We start from the raw sequence: 21111 nt of genomic DNA, 5'->3' as shown, positions 1-21111 counted from the left end.
GCTATTAAAAAATTCTTTTCTGCAGATAAATATTAACAACCACTTCTACTGCTATATTCTATTTTCTGTCCTTTGAAATGAGAATCATTTCTATTTTTTAAGATTTGCACATAGAAGGTGCTCAACACATATTTCATGTGCACTTTTCTTCTATCCATTAAAACACAGAAAGAAAAACTAAGCCAGAAATAAACAAAATCAAGATGCGTATGTGCGTATGTGTTAAGTTGCTTCAGTCATGTCTGACTCTGCCACCGTATGGACCTTAGCCTGCCAAACTTCTTTGCTCAGAGGATTCTCCAGGCAAGAATGCTAGAGCAGGTTGTCATTACCTACTCCAGAGTATCTTCCCCACCCAGGGATCTAACCCAGCATCTCTTGTGTTTCCTGCATTGGCAGGCGGATTCTTTACCACTAGCGCCACCAGGGAAGCCCATAAAGGCTGTGAGAGATCTCAGTTTGGAAAACAAGCTCCCTGCTGTCTCCCTCTCCCCTTGGGAATAGTGCCTTTAATGAGACGTACCTCCAAGTACAATGACCAAGACAATCGTAACATTCCCCTCCCAGCTTTACTACAGTTTAGATAGGTTTCTTGTTGTCTTCGACTTCACTTTTCTCAGAATATTTACTTTAAAAAGCTTGCCATTGTAAATTGTTTTTCTACCCTTTGAGACATAAATTTTCTCCTGGCTTTGGGCCAATTGTATGACCCAGGAATTCCTTTCCCAAAGACTGGGAACTACCCCTTTGAAATATAGTAAGAAATGTATAGCCCTTGTTTCCCTCTGTGGGAAGAAAGGGACCTCTTTAGTCAGCACCAGTTAGCAAAGACAGATGGACTAAACACATTAACTAATATCCTCAGATAATTTTCTATTAATATAATCTCAGTCCAGCACTTGAAAACTCTACCTTTGCTTCAGTGATATTGAGTTAAATTCTAAATTGAAGTCTCTCTCCCATACCACAGTAGCTCATTAAAATCTGTCTTTCCATTTTTGACAAGTGCCCCATGTAATTCCTCTTTAACTCAAGTCTCCATATTTTGGTAAAAATCTCTTTTTCCCCCTCAGGTGACACTAAAATGGACCTGATGATGTACTGTTAGCAATATTTAGTGTGTGCTAAAGATCAGAGGACCCTTTCCAAACGTTCAGAACTGAGAATTTCTGAATGCTCTTTCCCTGAGAATTTGTCTTTGCAATGTCTTGTGATGGCATTTTTAGTCAAAGGAGGCCCAGGTAGAGATTTCTGGAGCTCCCTCTTCTCTGGTATGCCATGTTACAAATATCAGCTACCTAACCTCTTCAAACTGAACTTTTGACCATGGGTTATCTTTTTAAGAATATTTGTTTCACAAACACACTAGAAAGATAGAGGTTGTCCATCTCTTTAGTAAAAGTTAGATCTTTGATTCATAGTTCAGTATAATAAAGATAATGTTTCTTGCTATAGTAAAGGTCACATAGGATTAAGTTCAGTTCAGTTCAGTTGTTCAGTCGTGTCCGACTCTTTGCAACCCCATTAATTGCAGCACATCAGGCCTCCCTGTCCATCACCAACTCCTGGAGTTCACTCAGACTCACATCCATCAAGTCGGTGATGCCATCCAGCCATCTCATCCTCTGTCGTCCCCTTCTCTTCCTGCCCCCAATCCCTCCCAGCATCAGAGTCTTCTCCAATGAGTCAACTCTTCTCATGAGGTGGCCAAAGTACTGGAATTTCAGCTTCAGCATCATTCCTTCCAAAGAAATTCCAGGGCTGATCTCCTTCAGAATGGACTGGTTGGATCTCCTTGCAGTCCAAGGGACTCTCAAGAGTCTTTTCCAACACCACAGTTCAAAAGCATCAATTCTTCAGCTCTCAGCTTTCTTCACAGTCGAGCTCTCACATCTATACGTGACCACTGGAAAAACTATAGCCTTGACTTTGATGGCAAAGTAATGTCTCTGCTTTTCAATACGCTATCTAGGCTGGTTATAACTTTTCTTCCAAGGAGTAAGTGTCTTTTAATTTCATGGCTGCAGTCACACTGCACATTATAAAATATGTGGTTTCCCAATGCTTAGGCTCCATTTCCTGGGATATGATTCACTGTGTTTGGAGATGTCACCTGTCCCTCTTTGTTTTTATTACCCTGTGGAAACTGAGAAAAGTTATAATGGGCTCATTGATTAAAAGTGTGAGTGGGAAAAATCTCCAGGGCTGTCAGCAATAATTCTTCCCCAAAACTCTTTTTTTCGGAGCTTCTATCTTGCATATGACTGTGGAGTGTGTGTCCAGAGTGACGCCGTGCTGGCTTCAATCAGTGCCAAGAGTAGTTCAGAATGGCCAGGTCTTCCAGGGCTGAGGGACTATGATTCTCCTTCATAGGCTGGAAGGAGATTGATTGTTTCTTAAACAATTGAGAAATTGTTTCCATGCTGCTACTCTCGGTACTGCTATTGCTGTGAGCAGAAACTGTCCTTTGTTTCTGACCTCAGAATCTCAGGTCTCCTGCCAGTATCCATGAAACTGGGACAGAATAAGTTGTTACCTTTTTTTCAAAATCTCAGATAATTTACAGTGGTTGGCACTCTATTCTTCACCTTTGGAATAATTTTTCCTGACTGGAAATGTATGTTTATGTATTGCTTTCATGCTTGTCCACTGTTAGGTAAGCTTGATAGGATCCAGAATTGTTTTATCTTTTATTTATAACTGTGGACAAGATGATCACGATAAGAGATCAGTACATTTCTTGAATGAATAAGATAGACATAAATGCTATATACATTTTCCCTCAGGGTTCTTTTGATATAATAGTAAATTCTGGGAAAGTGTTATATAATTTGAAGTTCTATACAGATATGTTAATCATGTTTCCTTTTTAATAAAAAGTATGGCTTCAGGAGCTAATAGTTCTGGGTTTCAAGCTCTGTTTCTAAACAACATGTTTCTTTAACAGACTGCTCAACTTGTTTGAGTTTTTATCAAATACTAGTAATGCCAACTTCAAAAAGCTCTTATTTAGAGGCAATAACAAGTCATTAAAAGCTAAACAATGAAATGCCATGTGCAAAACATTCTTTAATAAACTTATTATAGCATTAATGTGATATGTTGGACTTCCCAGGTGGCTCAGTGGTAAAGAATCCACCTGTAATGCAGGAGACACGAGTTTGATCCCTGAGTTGGAAAGATCCCTAGAGAAGGAAATGGCAACCCACTACAGTATTCTTGCCTGGGAAATCCCATGGGCAGAGGAGCCTGATGAGCTACACTCCATGGGGGTCACACAAGAGTCAGACATGACTGACGTGACTAAACAACAACAACAATATGATTTGCCAGTTCCACTGGCTTTTTTGACTGGAGTAGATAAAATGATAAGAAGTTCCTTGTTTACCTTTTTTCATGGAGGATAGTTTGGTTGCAAGCAGAAACTAAATATATTAAATAAAAAAAATTAAATGAAAGAACAGTTTAGAGAATGCAGAAAAACATAAAAAGAGAGGTGAATAACTGGGGATTTGTCAGTCTTTTTCTGTGGAATTCAATCAACAATATTCACTTCATCATAGACTTTCAGGTTGCTTCTATTTTCAAATGTAAATCCTTGTATCTGGTGTTTACAATTTTGGACAAGAAACCAAGGTCAGATATTATAGCCTGAGCATTAGAAAACTCATGGCAAATGCATATTTTCACTACTTCAGCATAATCAAAAAGTATTATTTGGAGCTTTCTGGTAGTGAGAGGCAAATGTTAAAATACATTTGTTTAAAAATAAAGACTTTTTAAAAAGTTTATTTTTTTTAATTTTATTTAACTTTACTTTTATTTAACTTTTATTTAACTTTATATTGGTATGCACACAAAGTACTTTGGTAAAAGAAAAATCACACTTAGAGAGAGTTTATAAAATATGTTATGCTTTTGATTAGGAAAAGTAGTATTTTGAAATTTAAATCTTAACATTTAAATAATTCTTATAAAAGAGTATTCACTACAAGTTGTAAAAAACACTGTGTGCAATTAACTGCTGCTGCTGCTAAGTCGCTTCAGTCATGTCCAACTCTTTGCAACCCCATAGACAGCAGCCCACCAGGCTCCCCCGTCTCTGGGATTCTCCAGGCAAGAACACTGGAGTGGGTTGCCATTTCCTTCTCCAATGCATGAAAGTGAAAAGTGAAAGTGAAGTTGCTCAGTCATGTCCGACTCTTCTCGACCCCATGGACTGCAGCCTACCAGGCTCCTCCGCCCATGGGATTTTCCAGGCAAGAGTACTGGAGTGGGGTGCCATTGCCTTCTCCGTGTGCAATTAACTACTGATAGTATAAGAAAACATTAAGAAGAAATATAAGTAGAACCATTGATAATCAGTTGAATGACTCTGAAACAAACTAAGAGTTTTATTTCAGTTTCCACTTTCTGTTTTACCAATATTTTACAATACACTGTAAGTTACTTTTAAAGATTACCAATGAGTCCAACCCTGTTTCTCCAACAACCTTTAAACATCAGCAATCTTCCAAGGTATGCTACTTATTTCTAATTATTATTTTATTTATCTAGTTACTTAATAAAATGGATAAAATTCTGATCCCCAAAACTAAACATGATTTTCTCTGAATGATTATTTGTATAAAGGTCTTCCAATGTAAAATAATTGATTTGTTTTTCAAATCTAAATTTTATTTTCTATCTCTTCAAACTATGGCCCCAATCAATTAAAAATCATTGAGGCAGAGTCTAGAGTTTCACTACCATGTGGAACAATTCTGAGGGACCTTATTTACATCCTAGTCTCTGTGAACAGAGTCCTCTCCAGTTGTACAATAAGAGCCTAACCAGCTGTTCATGGTGACCTTTGTCTGGAAGGCGAAGCTATTGCTTTCAGAGACCTGATAATAAATAATGTAAATGTGATTATAAGAGTTCATAAGCTTGGAAGATGCTTATATTTGTCCACTTCTTTGCATAAAAGAGTCTTTTTCTCAGCTATTTCATCTAAAATACCAGTATATACTTCATTTTGTGGTGGTGGTTTAGTCACTCAGTCATGTCCAAATCTTGTGACCCAATGGACGGTAGCCCCACAGGCTCCCTCTGTCCATGGGATTCTCCAGGTGAGAATACTTGAGTGTGTAGCTATTTCTTTCATTTTGTGTTATTCCTTATTTCTATCTGTTTCTTGCCTTGTGCATATTTAACAATATGTCCCTTTTGTATGATATTAGAAGTATCTGTTAAATCATGAGGTCAAAATATTTATAGGTATATCAGAAGACATAGAATATTATATATAAAAGAGAAATGTGTTTTTGGATTTTTTTTTTAAGGTTGGGAACAGAAAGTCTCAAGATAGAGGAAGGAAGAGGGAACCAAGGCATGCACCAAAGTTTTAGTGATATGCAGAGATTCAAACTGTGAATATACCATGCTCACCAGGACAGCTGGTGGCCAAGAGCTCTGGAATTAGCCAGAGGGATAAGGAACTGAAAAAGCTAAGACAAGGATTTATATGATTCCATTCAACTTACATTGGTTGAATGTCTCTTATGTTAAAGATGGTATGGTGGTTGTTTTAACATATTTTACTTATACATTATTTAAAGCAAAATACACATCAAAGGGAGCAATGTGCCAACAGACAAGGAGCAGGAAAATTAGAATCAAACAGGCAAGAAAAAGAAGTATATGAAAGGGAAAAAGTAAGTGTCAGTTGCTAAGTCATGTCTTACTTTTTGTGACCCCATGGACTGTAGCTTGCCAGCCTCCTCTGTACATGGAATTCTCTAGGCTGCAATACTGGAGTTGGATTGACATTTCCTTCTTCAGGGAATCTTCTTGACCGGGTCTCCCACATTACAGGCAGATTCTTTACCATGTGAGCCCTGAGGGAAGTCCTAGGAACATGGTAAAACCAACCCAAAGATTACAACTAGACAAAGATTTGAAGGAATTAAAATGGCAGTCTAAAGCCAGCAGCAGCTGTGGTGCTGGAGTGACTTTAAGGATATACCCCATGTCCAAGGGCAAAGGAAAACCCCAGCAAGATCGTAGAAGGGGCAAAATCATGTTCAGAATCAAACCCCATACCCGCCAGAAATGCCCAGAGGGCTCGAACAAACCTTGTGCCGACTAGGACCCAGAGACCTCATAGAGACTGAGACAGAACTGTGTTTGAGTGTCTCCTGTGGAGGTACGGGTCAGCAGTGGACTGCTGCAGGGGCAGGGGCTCTGGGTGCAGTAGACCTGGGTATGGCATAAGCCCTCTTGGAGGATGTTGCCATTAACCCCACCATAGAGCCGCCAGAACTTACACTGGACTGGGGAAACAGACTCTTGGAGGGTACAAACAAAACCTTGTGCACACCAGGACCCAGGAGAAAGGAGCAGTGACCCCACAAGAGGCTGACCCAGACTTCCCCATGAGTGTCTGGGAATCTCTGGCAGAGGCGTGGGATGGCGGTGGCCTGCTGCAAGGTTGGGGGTACTGAATGTAGCAGTGCATGCATGAGACCTTTTGAAGGAAGTCACCATTATCTTCACTACCACCACCATAGTTCGGCCTCAGATCAAATAACAGGGAGGAAACATAGCCCCGCCCATCAATAGAAAATCAGATTAAAGATTTACTAAGCATGGACCTGCCCATTAGAACAAAACCTATGTTCCCCTGAAGTCAGTCTCTCACATCAGGAGGCTTCCATAAGCCTCTTATCCTTTTTCATCAGAGAGTAGACAGAATGAAAACCACAATCACAGGAAACTAGCCAATCTGATCACATGACCAGAGCCTTGTCTAACTCAATGAAACTATGAACCATGCCCTGTTGGGCCACCCAAGATGGATGGGTCATGGTGGAGAGTTCTGACAAAACGTGGTCCACTGGAGAAGGGAATGGCAAACCACTTCAATATTCTTGCCTTGAGAACCCCATGAACAGTATGAAATGGCAAAAAGATAGGACACTGAAAGATGAACTCCCCAGATTGGTAGGTATTCAATATGATGCTAGAGATCAGTAGAGAAATAACTCCAGAAAGAATAAAGAGATGGAACCAAATCAAAAATAAACCGAGTTGTGGATATGACTGGTGATGGAAGTAAAGTCCAATCCTGAAAAAGCAATATTTCATAGGAACCTGGAATATTAAATCCATGAATCAAGCCAAATTGGAAGTGGTCAAACAGGAGATGGCAAGAGTAAAAACAAAATTTTAGGAATCAGCGAACTAAAATGGACTGGAATGGGTGAATTTAACTTAGATGACCATTATATCTACTTCTGTGGGCAAGAATCCCTTAGAAGAAATGGAGTAGCCATTATAATCAAAGAAAAAAAAAACAGTCCAAAATGCAGTACTTGCATGCAATCTCAAAAACGATAGAATAATCTCTGTTCATTTCCAAGCAAACCATTCAGTATCACGGTAATCTAAGTCTATGTTCCGACTAGTAATGCTGAAGAAGCTGAAGTTGAACGGTTCTGTGAAGACCAACAAGACCTTTTAGAACTACCACCCAAAAAAAAAGATGTCCTTTTCATTATAGGTGACTGGAAGGCAAAAGTAGGAAGTCAAGAAATACCAGGAGTAATGGGCAAATTAGGCCTTGGAGTACAGAATGAAGCACAGCAAACACTAATAGAGTTTTGCCTAGAGAAGGCACTGGTCATAGCAAACACCTTCTTCCAACAACACAAGAGAAGAATCTACATATGGACATCATCAGATGGTCAACCCCATAATCAGACTGATTATATTCTTTGCAGCCAAAGTTGGAGAAGAGTTAGCAAAAACAAGACCAGGAACTGACTGTGGCTCAGATCATGAACTACTTATTGCCAAATTCAGACATAAATTGAAGACAGTAGGGAAAACCACTAGACCATTCAGATATGACCTAAATCAAATCCCTTATGATTATACAGTGGAAGGGACAAATAGATTCAAGGGATTAGACCTGATAGAGTACCTGAAGAACTATGGACGAAGGTTCATGACATTGTACAGGAGGCAGTGATCAAGACCATCTCTACCCAAGAAAAAGAAATGCAAAGAGGCAAAACAGTTGTCTGAGGAGGCCTTACAAATAGCTGAGAAAAGAAGAAAAGCTAAAGGCAAAGGAGAAAAGGAAAGATCTACCCATTTGAATGCAGAGTTCCAAAGAATAGCAAGGAGAGATAAAAAAAAAAACAAACCTTCCTCAGTGATCAATGCAAGAAATAGAGGAAAACAATACAATGGGAAAGACTAGAGATCTCTTCAAGAAAATCAAAGGTACCAAGGGAACATTTCATGCAAAGATGGGCTCAATAAAGGACAGAAATGGTATGGATCTAACAGAAGCAGAAGATATTAAGAAGAGGTGGCAAGAATACAAAAAAGAACTATACAAAAAATATCTTCATGATCCAGATAATCATGATGGTGTGATCACTCACCTAGATCCAGACATTCTGGAATGTGAAGTCAAGTGGGCCTGAGGAAGCATCACTAGGAACAAAGCTAGTGGAAGTGATGGAATTCCAGTTGAGTTATTTGAAATCCTAAAAGATGATACCGTGAAAGTGCTGCAGTCCATATGCCAGCAAATTTGCAAAATTCAGCAGTGGCTGCAGGACTTAAAAAGGTCACTTTTCATTCCAATCCCTAAGAAAGGCAATGCCAAAGAATGCTTAAACTATGACACATTTCCACTCTTCTCACATGCTAGCAAAGTAAGGCTCAAAATTCTCCAAGCCTGGCTTCAACAGTACGTTTACCATGAACTTCCATATGTTCAAGCTGGATTTAGAAAAGGCAGAGGAACCATTGATCAAATTGCCAACATTCGTTGGATCATCCAAAAAGCAAGAGAGTTCCAGAAAAACATCTGCTTCGGCTTTATTGACTATGCCAAAGCCTTTGACTGTGTGGATGAAAGCAAACTGTAAAAAATTCTTAAAGAGATGGAATACCAGACCACCTGACCTGCCTCCCGAGCAATCTGTATGCAGGTCAAAAAGCAACAGTTAGAACTGGATGTGGAAAAACAGACTGGTTCCAAATCGGGAAAGGGATACACCAAGGCTGTATATTTTTAACCCTGCTTATTTAACTTATATGTAGAGTACATCATGAGAAATGCATGGCTGGATGAAGCACAAGCTGGAATCAAGATTTCTGGGAGAAATATCAACAACCTCTGATGTTGAGATGACACCACCCTTATGGCAGAAAGTGAAGAAGAACTCAAGAGCCTCTTGATGAAAGTGAAAGAGGAGAGTGAAAAAGTTGGCTTAAAGCTCAACATTCAGAAAACTAAGATCATGGCATCTGGTCCCTTCACTTCATGGCAAACAGGTGGGGATACAATGGAAACAGTGCCAGACTTAATTTTTTGGACTCCAAAATCACTGCAGATGGTGACTGCAGACATGAAATTAAAAAACGCTTACTCCTTGTAAAATAAGTTATGCCCAACCTAGATAGCATATTAAAAAGCAGAGATATTACTTTGCCAACAAAGGTCCGTCTAGTTAAGGCTATGGTTTTTCCTGTGGTCATGTATGGATGTAAGAGTTGGACTGTGAAGAAAGCTGAGCGCTGAAGAATTGATGCTTTTGAACTGTGGTGTTGGAGAAGACTCTTGAGAGTCCCTTGGACTGCAGGGAGATCCAACCAGTCCTTTCTAAAGGAGATCAGTCCTGGGTGTTCATTGGAAGGACTGATGCTGAAGCTGAAACTCCAATACTTTGGCCATCTGATGTGAAGAACTGATTCATTTGAAAAGACCCTGATGCTGGGAAAGAGTTAAAGCAGGAGGCAAAGGGGATGACAGAAGATGAAATGGTTGGATGGCATCACCAAATCAATGGGCATGAGTTTGAGTAAGCTCTGGGAGTTTGTGATAGACAGGGAAGCCTGGCATTCTGCAGTCCATGGGGTCACAAAGAATCAAACACAACTGAATGACTGAACTGAACTTAAAGCCAGCAAAACAGAAAAGACTCACTGGTTAAATATAATTTTCATAATGAGGATGGTAATGATGATCATGATTATACTTAGCAAATGTAGCAAATACTTATGTGTTAGGTGCTGGACCAGACATTTATACTCAATGCTATGTTAAACTTCACAACAATCCCACAGTATGAATAAAATTTAGGCTTGATGATGGCTCAAAATGCCAACCTTATTACTGGAAAGTTGGATTTGAGAATGCAATGAACTCTATGAATAAACTAAACTCCTAATGGCCTTCTTAATGTATTTCCTCAGAATTAACTCCCCCATTCAGCTTTAATCACAAAATGAATATCTATTCTCACCAAAGGGAGCAGATAAACAAGGTTATGTGTAAATAGACTATTTCCTCACTCTTACAAATATATATGAACTATATTTGAAGAATAGGAGTAAGGAGTGGAAGAAAATTGTTTCAGTTAGAAATTGCATTTGAGTACTATGCTGGGAAAGACTGAGGGTAAGAGGAGAAGGGGGTGACAGAGGATGAGATGGTTGGATGGTATCACTGACTCATTAGACATGATTTCGAGAAAACTTAGGAAGATAAGGAGGCCTGTTGTGTTCTAGTTCATGGGGTCACAGAGAGTCAGACACCACTTGGCAACTGAACAATTAGTAACTGACACTCCTAGTGACTTAAACAGCATGTTTTTGTTACATGATAAGAATTTTGGAGTACATGATTTACTGGCCTTAGGATATCAGAGTAAGGATACTGAGTCTTTTGGACTTGCCCTTGAATTTAAAATATGGCTGCCTAAACAATCATGCTCATGTTCCATGCTATAGGAATAAAAAAAGGCAAAATTGTATGAGTGAGGTTAGTGTATATCTGCACAGCCCAACCGCCACTCCCCTACCACACTCATTATATAAAGAGGTTTCTCAGCACTTCTTCCCAGTGAATTGCATATTCATTTCACTGATCAATATCATATGGGCACTTCTAGCTGGAAGGTGGGCATGCTATGTAGACTTTAATTTTACAATAGTTGGGTATATTGTTTCTGGATGTATTAGGGTTCTGTTACTACAGAAGGGAGACTGAATATTGAGTAAATAAGTGGGTATTATGGGATAGGGAATGTTAATCCCTTAGTGTTTTTTAAGGAAATAGTAACCCACTCCAGTATTCTTGCTTGGGAAATTCCATGGACAGAGGAGCCCGGTAGACTATAGTCCATGTAGTCACAAAAGTGTCCTACACAACCTAACAGCTACACAACAGAAACAATGACAAAAAACTCCCTTATGAAAATACAAGTAAAGAATAGAGCTCTAATCTCTGACATTATGACCCCCAATTTATAGTTCAGCTATTTGAGGCTTAGAGAAGCTAAAAAACTTGCCCAAAATTACATGTACAAAAAGTAGATTTATTGTCAAACCTAGAAATGTGTTTTTTAAGAGTCTAATTTGGTAAGCATTTGCTACCTCTTTTTTCAGATGTAATTCAAGAACTTCAGGACTACAAGTGAGTGAGGAGTTAAGAAAAAATAGTTCTTCCTTTAAGATGTAATAATGTGAAAATCAATTTACCACTGGGACTCAGAGAAGTTTTGAGCTAGTGATTTGTTTTCAAAATATGTTATCTTATGGCTTGCATCAGAATCATTTCACCAAACACCTGGGAATGGAGCCTGGTGACTGCATTGTAAGAAGCTCCAAAGAGCACTCATATATGCATTCTAGAACTTGGCACTTCTAGAGAGGGTGACATTGCTCCCATCTAAGCATAGAAACATTTTTGGAGAAGGGGGTGTTTAAGTTAGTTTTTGGAGAATAGGGAGACTTAGAAACCTGAAAATATGTCACATGGAAGACGTAGGTTGAGGGATGACATAGATGAAGAACAGTATGTGGTGTGTAGAGATCAGAGAGGAAGTTTGAAGTTCACAAAGGTAAATGGGAGTAATCAGATTAAAATGAAGGGAGACTGGAGTAATTGGTTTCAGATGATCACAGGAGCAGAACAGAAAGAAAGACAGGTGCACTGAGACTTAAAGACATGCACACAGGTATGGAAATTGTTAGTGACCACCGGGAATATAGAATATGAATTATTTTATAATAATATATCATTTATCCAAATTAGAATATATATATATATATATAATATATATTTGTATTTATATTTGTATAATTATTTTTCTAACTCAGCAACTCTGTCTGCAAATGACCTTACCCTGCTGACTTCATGGACTATTCATAGATGACTTGGTTTCGGGGACAAAGGGCAAAGTAAAACCATGATATTCCACTGGGTCAGCTGCAAAGAAGCTTCATGAGCAAAGGAAATAAGGACTTCCATGCAGAGAGGGGTCTGTAGGTGAATTTAAAACTTTCCAAGGAGTACTTCCAAGTATACTCCACAGTGCTTTCTGCCTCTTTTACATTTATTCTAGTATATAGTTCACATAGTTCCTAAAATGTATGAACTTGATAAATATCATACTTTATGAAATAAAAGAAAAATGTATTATTGAATATGATTAAATACCTCTCTCTACTGTGTCATTTCATAAAAATCACCAGGAGCTTTTGGAGATTGTTTTCATTACCTTGGCTAATAGAAAATTCAAATATCATTTTCTACAGAACACCTTAGAAATAAATCACTATACATTGCTTGACTGTTCATGTCTTTGACATTAAACCACACTAATTGGATAAATTAAAAAGGAATCTAGTACTGTTTACAAGTATTTCTATAAAACTGTATGATGAACAACCCCAAATAAACTGAGGATTAGTAGAAATGACAAAATTTAACTAACCATAAATTTATTATGATAAAAAACACTGTTATTGAAAGGCATGCACTGGACACTCATATATTAAACTACTGAATACTTATTCAGAATATTCTTATTTTCTCTTTATTTTAATGTATTTAATGCAATCTTTCCATACCTGAAATTTGGTATGTGAATTTTATTACATTGTCTAACTGATCATTAGTCTATACTGATTAAAATTTTGCTGTTAGTATAAGTACGAATTTCTGAAAGAAATAAGATTATATTTTGAGAATGATGCAAAAGTTAACTATGATAATGTCTATATTTTATATGCTTTTATCTATCTCAAAACTAGTTTTAATATCACTAATCATTCTGTTATTTAATTCTGTTTAAATAAAAGTTATATATAATGAAATTTATTCTGTAGTCAGCAGTTTATGAGAAAACTTCACAGATTTTGGCTGACAACAAGGTAAATCTGTATGCAGTCTTTTAAAAATACTTATCTGTTGACTGAATAATTGAAATCTGAATTGAGTATTTTAAGTTAAATAGGTTGTGTTAAGATGAGGGGAACAAAAGGGTGACTGACTTTAAAATCTTTTCAAAGACTGGCATAAGAATATCATTTACTTGCTTTTATGTTTTAGATTTTTATCATGTTCTTAGGAATATAGGCTTTAGCTTTTCCAGTACTTAGAAGAATAAACTTATAATTTTGTTTAGAAGGCAGAACATTACAGAATAATTTTCTCTTTGGATCAGAATGTGAGTTAACAAGAAATTCTTAAGTTGGTTTTTATCAATCTCACCCTTTTCTATCACATCTGGCCTGAAATTTAAGCAAGTTAGTAACACATTTTTTGGTATATATCTGAAATACCAGAAGTAATTAGCAAGTTGTATGTAAACACTCATCTAATTATTATTGATTTTCAAATAACAACATGTAAATACACACGTACATTGATGGGAAATAAAACATTTGGAGCCACTTAACTCTGAGTTGGTTCAAATACAGTTTGCATTCAAATTTGTCATTTAACTCCTTTCAAAATGCCTATTTTTTAAAAAGAGAATAAGCCCTACCTTGCATGATTGTGGCAGACATTAGAAGTAGAATATACAAAACCCCTTACACAAATCTGACCCATATTTTGCACCTCATTCAGGTAGCTGTTATTATTAATAACAGAATGGGAACAGGATAGTGGATGCATTCTTTAAATAGTCATTACAAGTTGTAATGTTAGGATTGGGATTACTGAAATTTCTATAAAGCCAGTATTCACTCACTAAATATTTGTAGCTAAAAGAGAAATTACTTCTTTATAATGAAAAAAAAAAAGACACAATGCACAATTTTCAGTAAAATTGATCAATAAGTCACCATCAGTTCATTCCATTTCAGTCACTCAGCCATGTCTGACTCTTTGCGACCCCATGGAGGCAGCTCGCCAGGCTTCCCTGTCCATCACCAACTCCTGGAGCTTGCTTAAACTCATGTTAAGTCAGTGATGCCATCCAACCATCTCATCCTCTGTCATTCTCTTCTCCCCCTGCCTTCAATCTTTCCCAGCATCAGTGTCTTTTCCATGAGTCAGTTCTTCGCATCAGGTGGTCAAAGTATTGGAGTTTCAGCTTTAACATCAGTCTTTCCAATGACTATTCAGGACTGATTTCCTTTAGGATTGACTGGTTTGATTTCCTTGCAGTCCAGGGGAATCTCAAGAGTCTTCTTCAATACCACAATTCAAAAGCATCAATTCTTTTGTGCTCAGTTGAGTATATATATTTGAATAATATAAATCACCATAGTTCACTATTAATTACTTTTGAAAATTTTGACCTTTCCCTTTTTCAGTTCTTTCCATATCTTCTTGAGATGAATGTACAGCCCATGAAAAAGTAAAAACAGAACACACTACTCAGCATAAGTTTCTTTCTAAGAATGGTGCTTTCCTTTTCTTTTTAATGGGCCTGAATTTTGCATATATATTAAGCAATTAATAGCAAGAGCAGATGCTTGCTTATGTTGTGATTTGTTTTTAAATTGGACTTTTGCATTCTTATTCTTATTTTCATCCCAAACTACCAAAATTTGTTTGAAATTTATATGTAACTATTGGTTTCAGTCTTGAAAAATTTTGAACACTAATTGCTTTTTCTCCAAACAATACATTATTAATGGTACTTTATTCCCTGTAAGGAAATTTAGCCTTAATTGTTCTCTTTTTGATCAATAATATCTCAAATTTAAAATTGTATGGCTTCAGCTTTCAGCTCAGAGAAGTTGAAAATTTTAATATCCTGTATTCTCAATGGAGAAAATTGAGATCTTATCCAAAGTACATTTGAATTAAGTTTTCACCTCTGTCACTCAAGAACTTCTTGAGGACAGAGGAAGAGGACAAAATGGTACCAGAGAATGATTAGGAAAAGCTGTGGTTAGTGGTAGCTCCACGGATTTTTCCACACATGATATTTAATTTTTTTATTCAAATATATTTGCTTTACAATGTTATTTTCAGGTATACAACATAGTGATTCAAAATCTTTAGAGATTATACTCCATTTATAGTTATTATAAAATATTAGCTCTATTCCCTGTGTTGTAAAATATATTCCTGCAGCTTATATATTTTATTCATAAGATTCTATGTCTCTAATCCCCTGTCTCTACCTTGTACCTCCTCCTTTCCCTCTTGTCACTAGTAACCACTGCTTCATTCTCTATATCTGTGAGTCTGTTTCTTTCCTGCTATATTCACTATTTATTTTTAATTTTTTAGATTCCACATATACGTTCTAACAGATAGTATTTGTCTTTTTCTATCTGACCTTACCAAGCATAATACCCTCCAAATCCATCCATTTTGTTCAAATAGAAATTTCTTAAAAAAATTAATCTTTACTATCTAGAAATAGATTTTTGCATAAAAATTCAATTTTTGGTCTCTCCTTAAATAAGAAAAAAAAAAAAGAGTTTTTCACAGCATTGAGTCCTGTTAAACCAAGATCTCATCACCTGTTGATAGCTGGAGCTGGGGTGGAGCTTTCCCCTTTCTGTGGATCATGTATGCTTCTATGATTAGTGCTCTCCCTGGGCCAGCTTCACTTGCTCATGTTCTCTGTTTATCTCTGGGAGGAATTATGAGATGTAAGCTATGACTAAACAGAAGTCTCCAAAGTGATGTTTTCTGTCACTGGCGGAGCCTGAGTAGCCTGCAGAGACTGGTAACCCTGTTTATGTATGTATGTGTGTTTCTCCTTACTTTTGATTCAGTTCTCCTATAGATCTGAGATCTGGGACAGGAGGATTAGAGTATTTATTTGCATGTGTCTCACACTCAAGAACCGAAGTAAGGACAAACTCCAAGAGCCTCTCATTGTAATGGATCACACATTGCGGACAAGGGAAATATTAAATGATTCATTATTTTGCTGTTATTTGCTTTCTTGCAGTAACTGGAGAATGGGGGAGATTAATATGTATGATTGAGATGTATACTTGACTCTGATAAGGCTTTTTCTTTTATTCACTCACATACATATTGTGTGCATTTATGTCAACATTACAGCAGGTTCTGGAGTTACAGATGTAAATACGAAAGTTATGACCAACCTAGACAGCATATTCAAAAGCAGAGACATTACTTTTGCCAACAAAGGTCCATCTGGTCAAGGCTATAGTTTTTCCTGTGGTCATGTATGGATGTGAGGGTTGGACTGTGAAGAAGGCTGAGCGCCGAAGAATTAATGCTTTTGAACTGTGGTGTTGGAGAAGACTCTTGAGAGTCCCTTGGACTGCAAGGAGATCCAACCAGTCCATTCTGAAGGAGATCAGCCCTGGGATTTCTTTGAAAGGAATGATGCTAAAGCTGAAACTCCAGTACTTTGGCCACCTCATGCGAAGAGTTGACTCATTGGAAAAGACTCTGATGCTGGGAGGGATTGAGGGCAGGAGGAGAAGGGGACGACAGAGGATGAGATGGCTGGATGGCATCACTGACTTGATGGACATGAGTCTGGGTGAACTCCGGGAGTTGGTGTTGGACAGGGAGGCCTGGCGTGCTGCAATTCATGGGATCGCAAAGAGTCAGACACGACTGAGCAACTGATCTGATCTGATCTGATGGACCAAGGCTTGTATAAATGTGACAGACAATAAATAAGTAATCAAGTGGCTAAATCATTACTCATGCAAAGTGTTATAGGGCTTTAGATAGATAGATCAGAGAAGGCCTCCCAGAGCTGATGACATTTGAGCTGAGATTTAAGATGAGAAGGAGCCAGACATTGGACTAACTGAGAAAAGAACACCACACACACACTGCAGAAAAGAACACAAGTGCCAAGGCCTTGAGGCTGAAGGGTTTTATCTTACGGTTTTAGAAAGTGAGATCAGCGTGGTTGTAGCATACTTGAGTAAAAGGAAAATGATTTGGGTGATGTGGGCAGCCCATGATGTGAAGTTTGGGGTTTATCCTAAGTTCATTGGGAACTCTCATTTAATTCTCCCCAAAGGAGCACATCTTAGGCTTAAAAATCAGGGAAATCTGTCACTTACTAGCTATCCAGTCTTTTGAGCACAGTTTTTATCTACTCTGGGCTTCAGAGCTAATGATGCCAACATCACAGACTTTTTACCAGAGACAGAATTAAATGGAATATGCTATAAAGTGTTCTATGATACTACCCAGCCCATAGGCAGATTTTATTATTTCAAATAGGGCAGACCGAAGGTGCGTGCCCTCTTTCCTTAACCAATATTCTGTTTCCCTTCCTTTGTTTGATAAAGAGAAGCTTATATTCATCTATGTGATTTTATTTTAAAATTGACCATGGTAAAGGCCTGTCTCTAGAAACTTCAGGAGGTAATGTGTCTGAGCTCTCACCTCATCCCTTCCCATGTGGAACATCATTTTTATATCTTCTTCAACACGTCAAGCAATTGTTGACCTTTGACAGGATCTGTAGTGCAGTTTTTGCACTTCAGTTTTTGCAACAGCCTTCCTGTTCTCTGCTGCTAATGTATTAATGCACACACACACACACACACACACACACACACACGTTTCTAGACTGGAATGAGAATCATGCAGCATCTAAAAATGTGGCTCAAAAATAAGAAAGGTTGGAGGTTGGTATAGGCATGGTAGGCATATAATAATCCAGGTCTAACTAGATAGCAGATATAGAAAAATTTAGGACTCAGAATCTTTGCCTTTTAGTGAATGAGGCTGAAGGGTGTGAAAAGAAACTAATCATGCAAGCAAATGAATCAGGAGAGTGTATCCTGGATATTAAGCAGACACTTTATAGATACTCAAGAATTAAGAAAAGAGAAAAATCCATTTGAATTAATTAGATGAAAATAATTATAATTATAACCATTATAAAAATGGCCTATATATGACTAATTATCATATATACAGAAGCTCTTAGGCTTGCCTTTAATAGTGATATATAGCAACTTTGTTTAGTTGTAAGTTTTAATAATTGCAGCCTTAAACTATATTCAGCTATGCTTGAAATCCTATGACTCAAGTTGCAAGTCATCTACCAAAAATTAAAATAGATACAAAAAACAAAATAGATACCATCTACCAAAAATTTTAAATGGTTTTTAAAATTTTCTTAGGCATCTAAAGGCCAGGGATTGGGAAATGTTAAAAGACCCCCAAATTCCTCATGATGATAACTTTTGGGAAACAAAGAGAATGAATGATTTTTCCTTGTTACTTCTCCAATCCCAAGCATTCCATGCATATTTGGCCCATGTAGAAATTTCTATTTATGGTAGTCTTCCTGCATCTAATACTGAAACTCCTGGCATTACCATGTTCCTAATCCACATCTGTATGTCACCATCATAGGTTAAAACACATTATATATAGTGAGGCTCTGCTAGAGCTTTCAGATCAAGGCGCTGTCACTGTATTAAGTGAAATAAAACACTATGCTATTATTCTTATTCTTAAAACCTTTGGGGTCACTGCCATGTGCTCTGCGTGCAACTGGCTTAGCTAAAGCACCTTATAACCACAAATGGTTTCATCTGCCGATTCCTTCACTGACCGCTACATCCCAGAGCTGTAGAGTTTGGGGTTTGTTCTCAATTGGTTGAGAACTCTCATTTAACCCTCCTCAAAGTCCCATGAAATAGAACTAAATTCTAGACTTAAAAGTCAAGTAGACCTGTCACTCACTAGCTGTCCAGTCTTGAGCTGGTTTTTGTCTTTTCTGAGTTTCACAGATAACGATACCCACAAGGGCTGTAGAAGTTCAGCTGCTCAGCTTTGCCTTATGCCTGGACATGATTCTGCCCATGTTGCTTTTAGGTAGTGTGAATTACCATAGAGGGAAAATACCTTCAACCTAAAATGGCAATAAGAGCAAGAAATTCTTTGATGTGTGCTTTCCTGTTACCAGAAGAAGAAAAAAAAAAAGCCTAAGGTAACTGCTCATGCATTTGGATTTTCAGTTCCAACTTTGTCATCTGCTCTGCAGAATCTATAGAGTATCCAGGCTCTTTTATGTATCTATGCATAAAATACTTTGGATGTGTAGTTAATTGATGCTAATGATTGTGGGATACACTCTGCCTGTATTATGGCAGGATGTAAAGTATCACTGCATTTGGAACCATGATCTAAGTAAAACTGAGTCAATGCTATTTCTATAAGAAAGAGTTAAGTTAAATATAAATCAGTGTTATTGCCTAACTGGAATACACCCTGGAATAGTTAGGTATAGATGTTTGCTTTTTGTGTTGCTCTCTTCAGACCCTGATGGGAGAGGCCATGATGAACACATAATAAGATATTTGCGAAACTGAATTTACCAAAACACAGATTTCCAAGGAAATCTTGCCATGTGTGATAGAATGTACGCAGTTTTCTGAGAAAATTATTATGTATTATTGCGCAAAGGAAAGCAATTTCGGAAGATACTTTAGTGTACAGAGATGGATGGTGGTAAAGTACTGAATTAAATTTAGAATTAGAAGACCTGGATTCAGTCCGTATAATGTTGAGCAAATCAGCCTCTGTAGGCCTCAGACTTTTTCTATTCTGATAAATGAGAATGATACTCCTATATCTAAATCACAAAATTACCTAAAAGCTCAGATGATACCCCAACTATATAAGTATTTTGTAGATAAAAAAGTGGTAAATGCATGGAAGTATTATCAAAGTTTTAAGATCTGATGTCTGCAAGAGAAAAAAATGAAAAATGTTATGCTTTGTGAAAAAGTCTATAGTCTATGGAGAATATATTAGGAAAAATTATTTTTTGTTCCTAAATTTCCATCTATGTAAAGCTGTTATCTAGTTTTGGTGACAGAATCTTGAGCTCCAGAAACAGACAAAAAGTATCATTAGTATGGGCTGTTTGTGTGTGTCAAACTCAAGTATTTCAATCACTGTGGCAAACTTTTGGTGAAAAGTCATGAAGATTTTAAAATGAGTATGGAGAATAGTTCTAGGTTTCATTTTTTTTTACTCACAAATATTAATAAAGTTAGACCTAAAAAAAGCTGATGTTGCCTTTAAAATGCCTGTATGGGCATATTTTTACAAAGTAGATCTTTACTGGTTCTCCTTAAGCAGATGTGAATGCCAGCCATTTTACTATTTGCAACTGTAGTGATTCGTACAGAGATTTTTTCTGTAGGTTAATTGAGAGTATAGGCCAAGTAAAAAGAACTGTGAAGGGGCTAAAATAGAATATTAAGCTATTTGGGTTGTTTAACTTTTAGATAATTTGCCATTTCCCATGAGTATAAAAAGTAACAGTTATTAAGGAAGAGCATATGTTGACTTTAAATTAAGGAGAAGCCAAAGCATTTTGATGAACTTCAAGCCACCCTAATTATTTTGTTTTAAAGCTTTGAAATAAATAATAAGGCATGAATTTTTATGGGTATTTAAGATATAAGTAAATTAATCTTTCCAAGGGCTGGCCAAGAAGATTATTTTCACTGACATAATTTGTTTCTGAAAAGACAGGTAATAGAAATGTTTTAGTACAGAATGAAAAAAATGATGATTTTAACTGTATACAAATCTATGTAAATATTACAGAAATGTGAATGGCAGTATTTTATACTATTGGAGGTCTAAATAAGGTTTCTAAGAGTCACAATATCATAAGCTTAAACATTGGTTAATTTTTGCTTTATGTTTTTAAATCATTTTTTTCAACTATTAATAGTAGAATAAAGCCCTGTTTCAGGAATAAATATACTTATCGATAGTCTTTGAGGTAAATCATTTCAAATAATTAATTCAATATAGATATAACTATTTTCCAGCCATGAACAGTAATGAATTCTGTTTTTAAGAGTTGCAATAAT

At 37.0% G+C, this 21111-nt stretch overlaps 1 protein-coding gene and 1 long non-coding RNA gene across 6 annotated transcripts in view; one reads left to right on the top strand and one right to left on the bottom strand.

Annotated features, from left to right (window-relative positions):
* LOC132344135 (uncharacterized) overlaps positions 1 to 15895 on the bottom strand; it is a 53708-nt gene extending 37813 nt beyond the window's left edge. The window contains exon 1 of the long non-coding RNA XR_009493255.1: positions 15778 to 15895. This is a non-coding gene — a long non-coding RNA (uncharacterized lncRNA). The remainder of the gene's footprint in view (positions 1 to 15777) is intronic.
* CTNNA3 (catenin alpha 3) overlaps positions 1 to 21111 on the top strand; it is a 1905103-nt gene that overhangs the window by 1468941 nt on the left and 415051 nt on the right.

The sequence above is a fragment of the Bos taurus genome, chromosome 28 (assembly GCF_002263795.3).
Source record: "Bos taurus isolate L1 Dominette 01449 registration number 42190680 breed Hereford chromosome 28, ARS-UCD2.0, whole genome shotgun sequence".
Taxonomy (NCBI): Eukaryota; Metazoa; Chordata; class Mammalia; order Artiodactyla; family Bovidae; genus Bos; species Bos taurus.
Note: the sequence above shows the minus strand (reverse complement) of the source record. Positions and strands in the feature narration are given on the sequence as shown.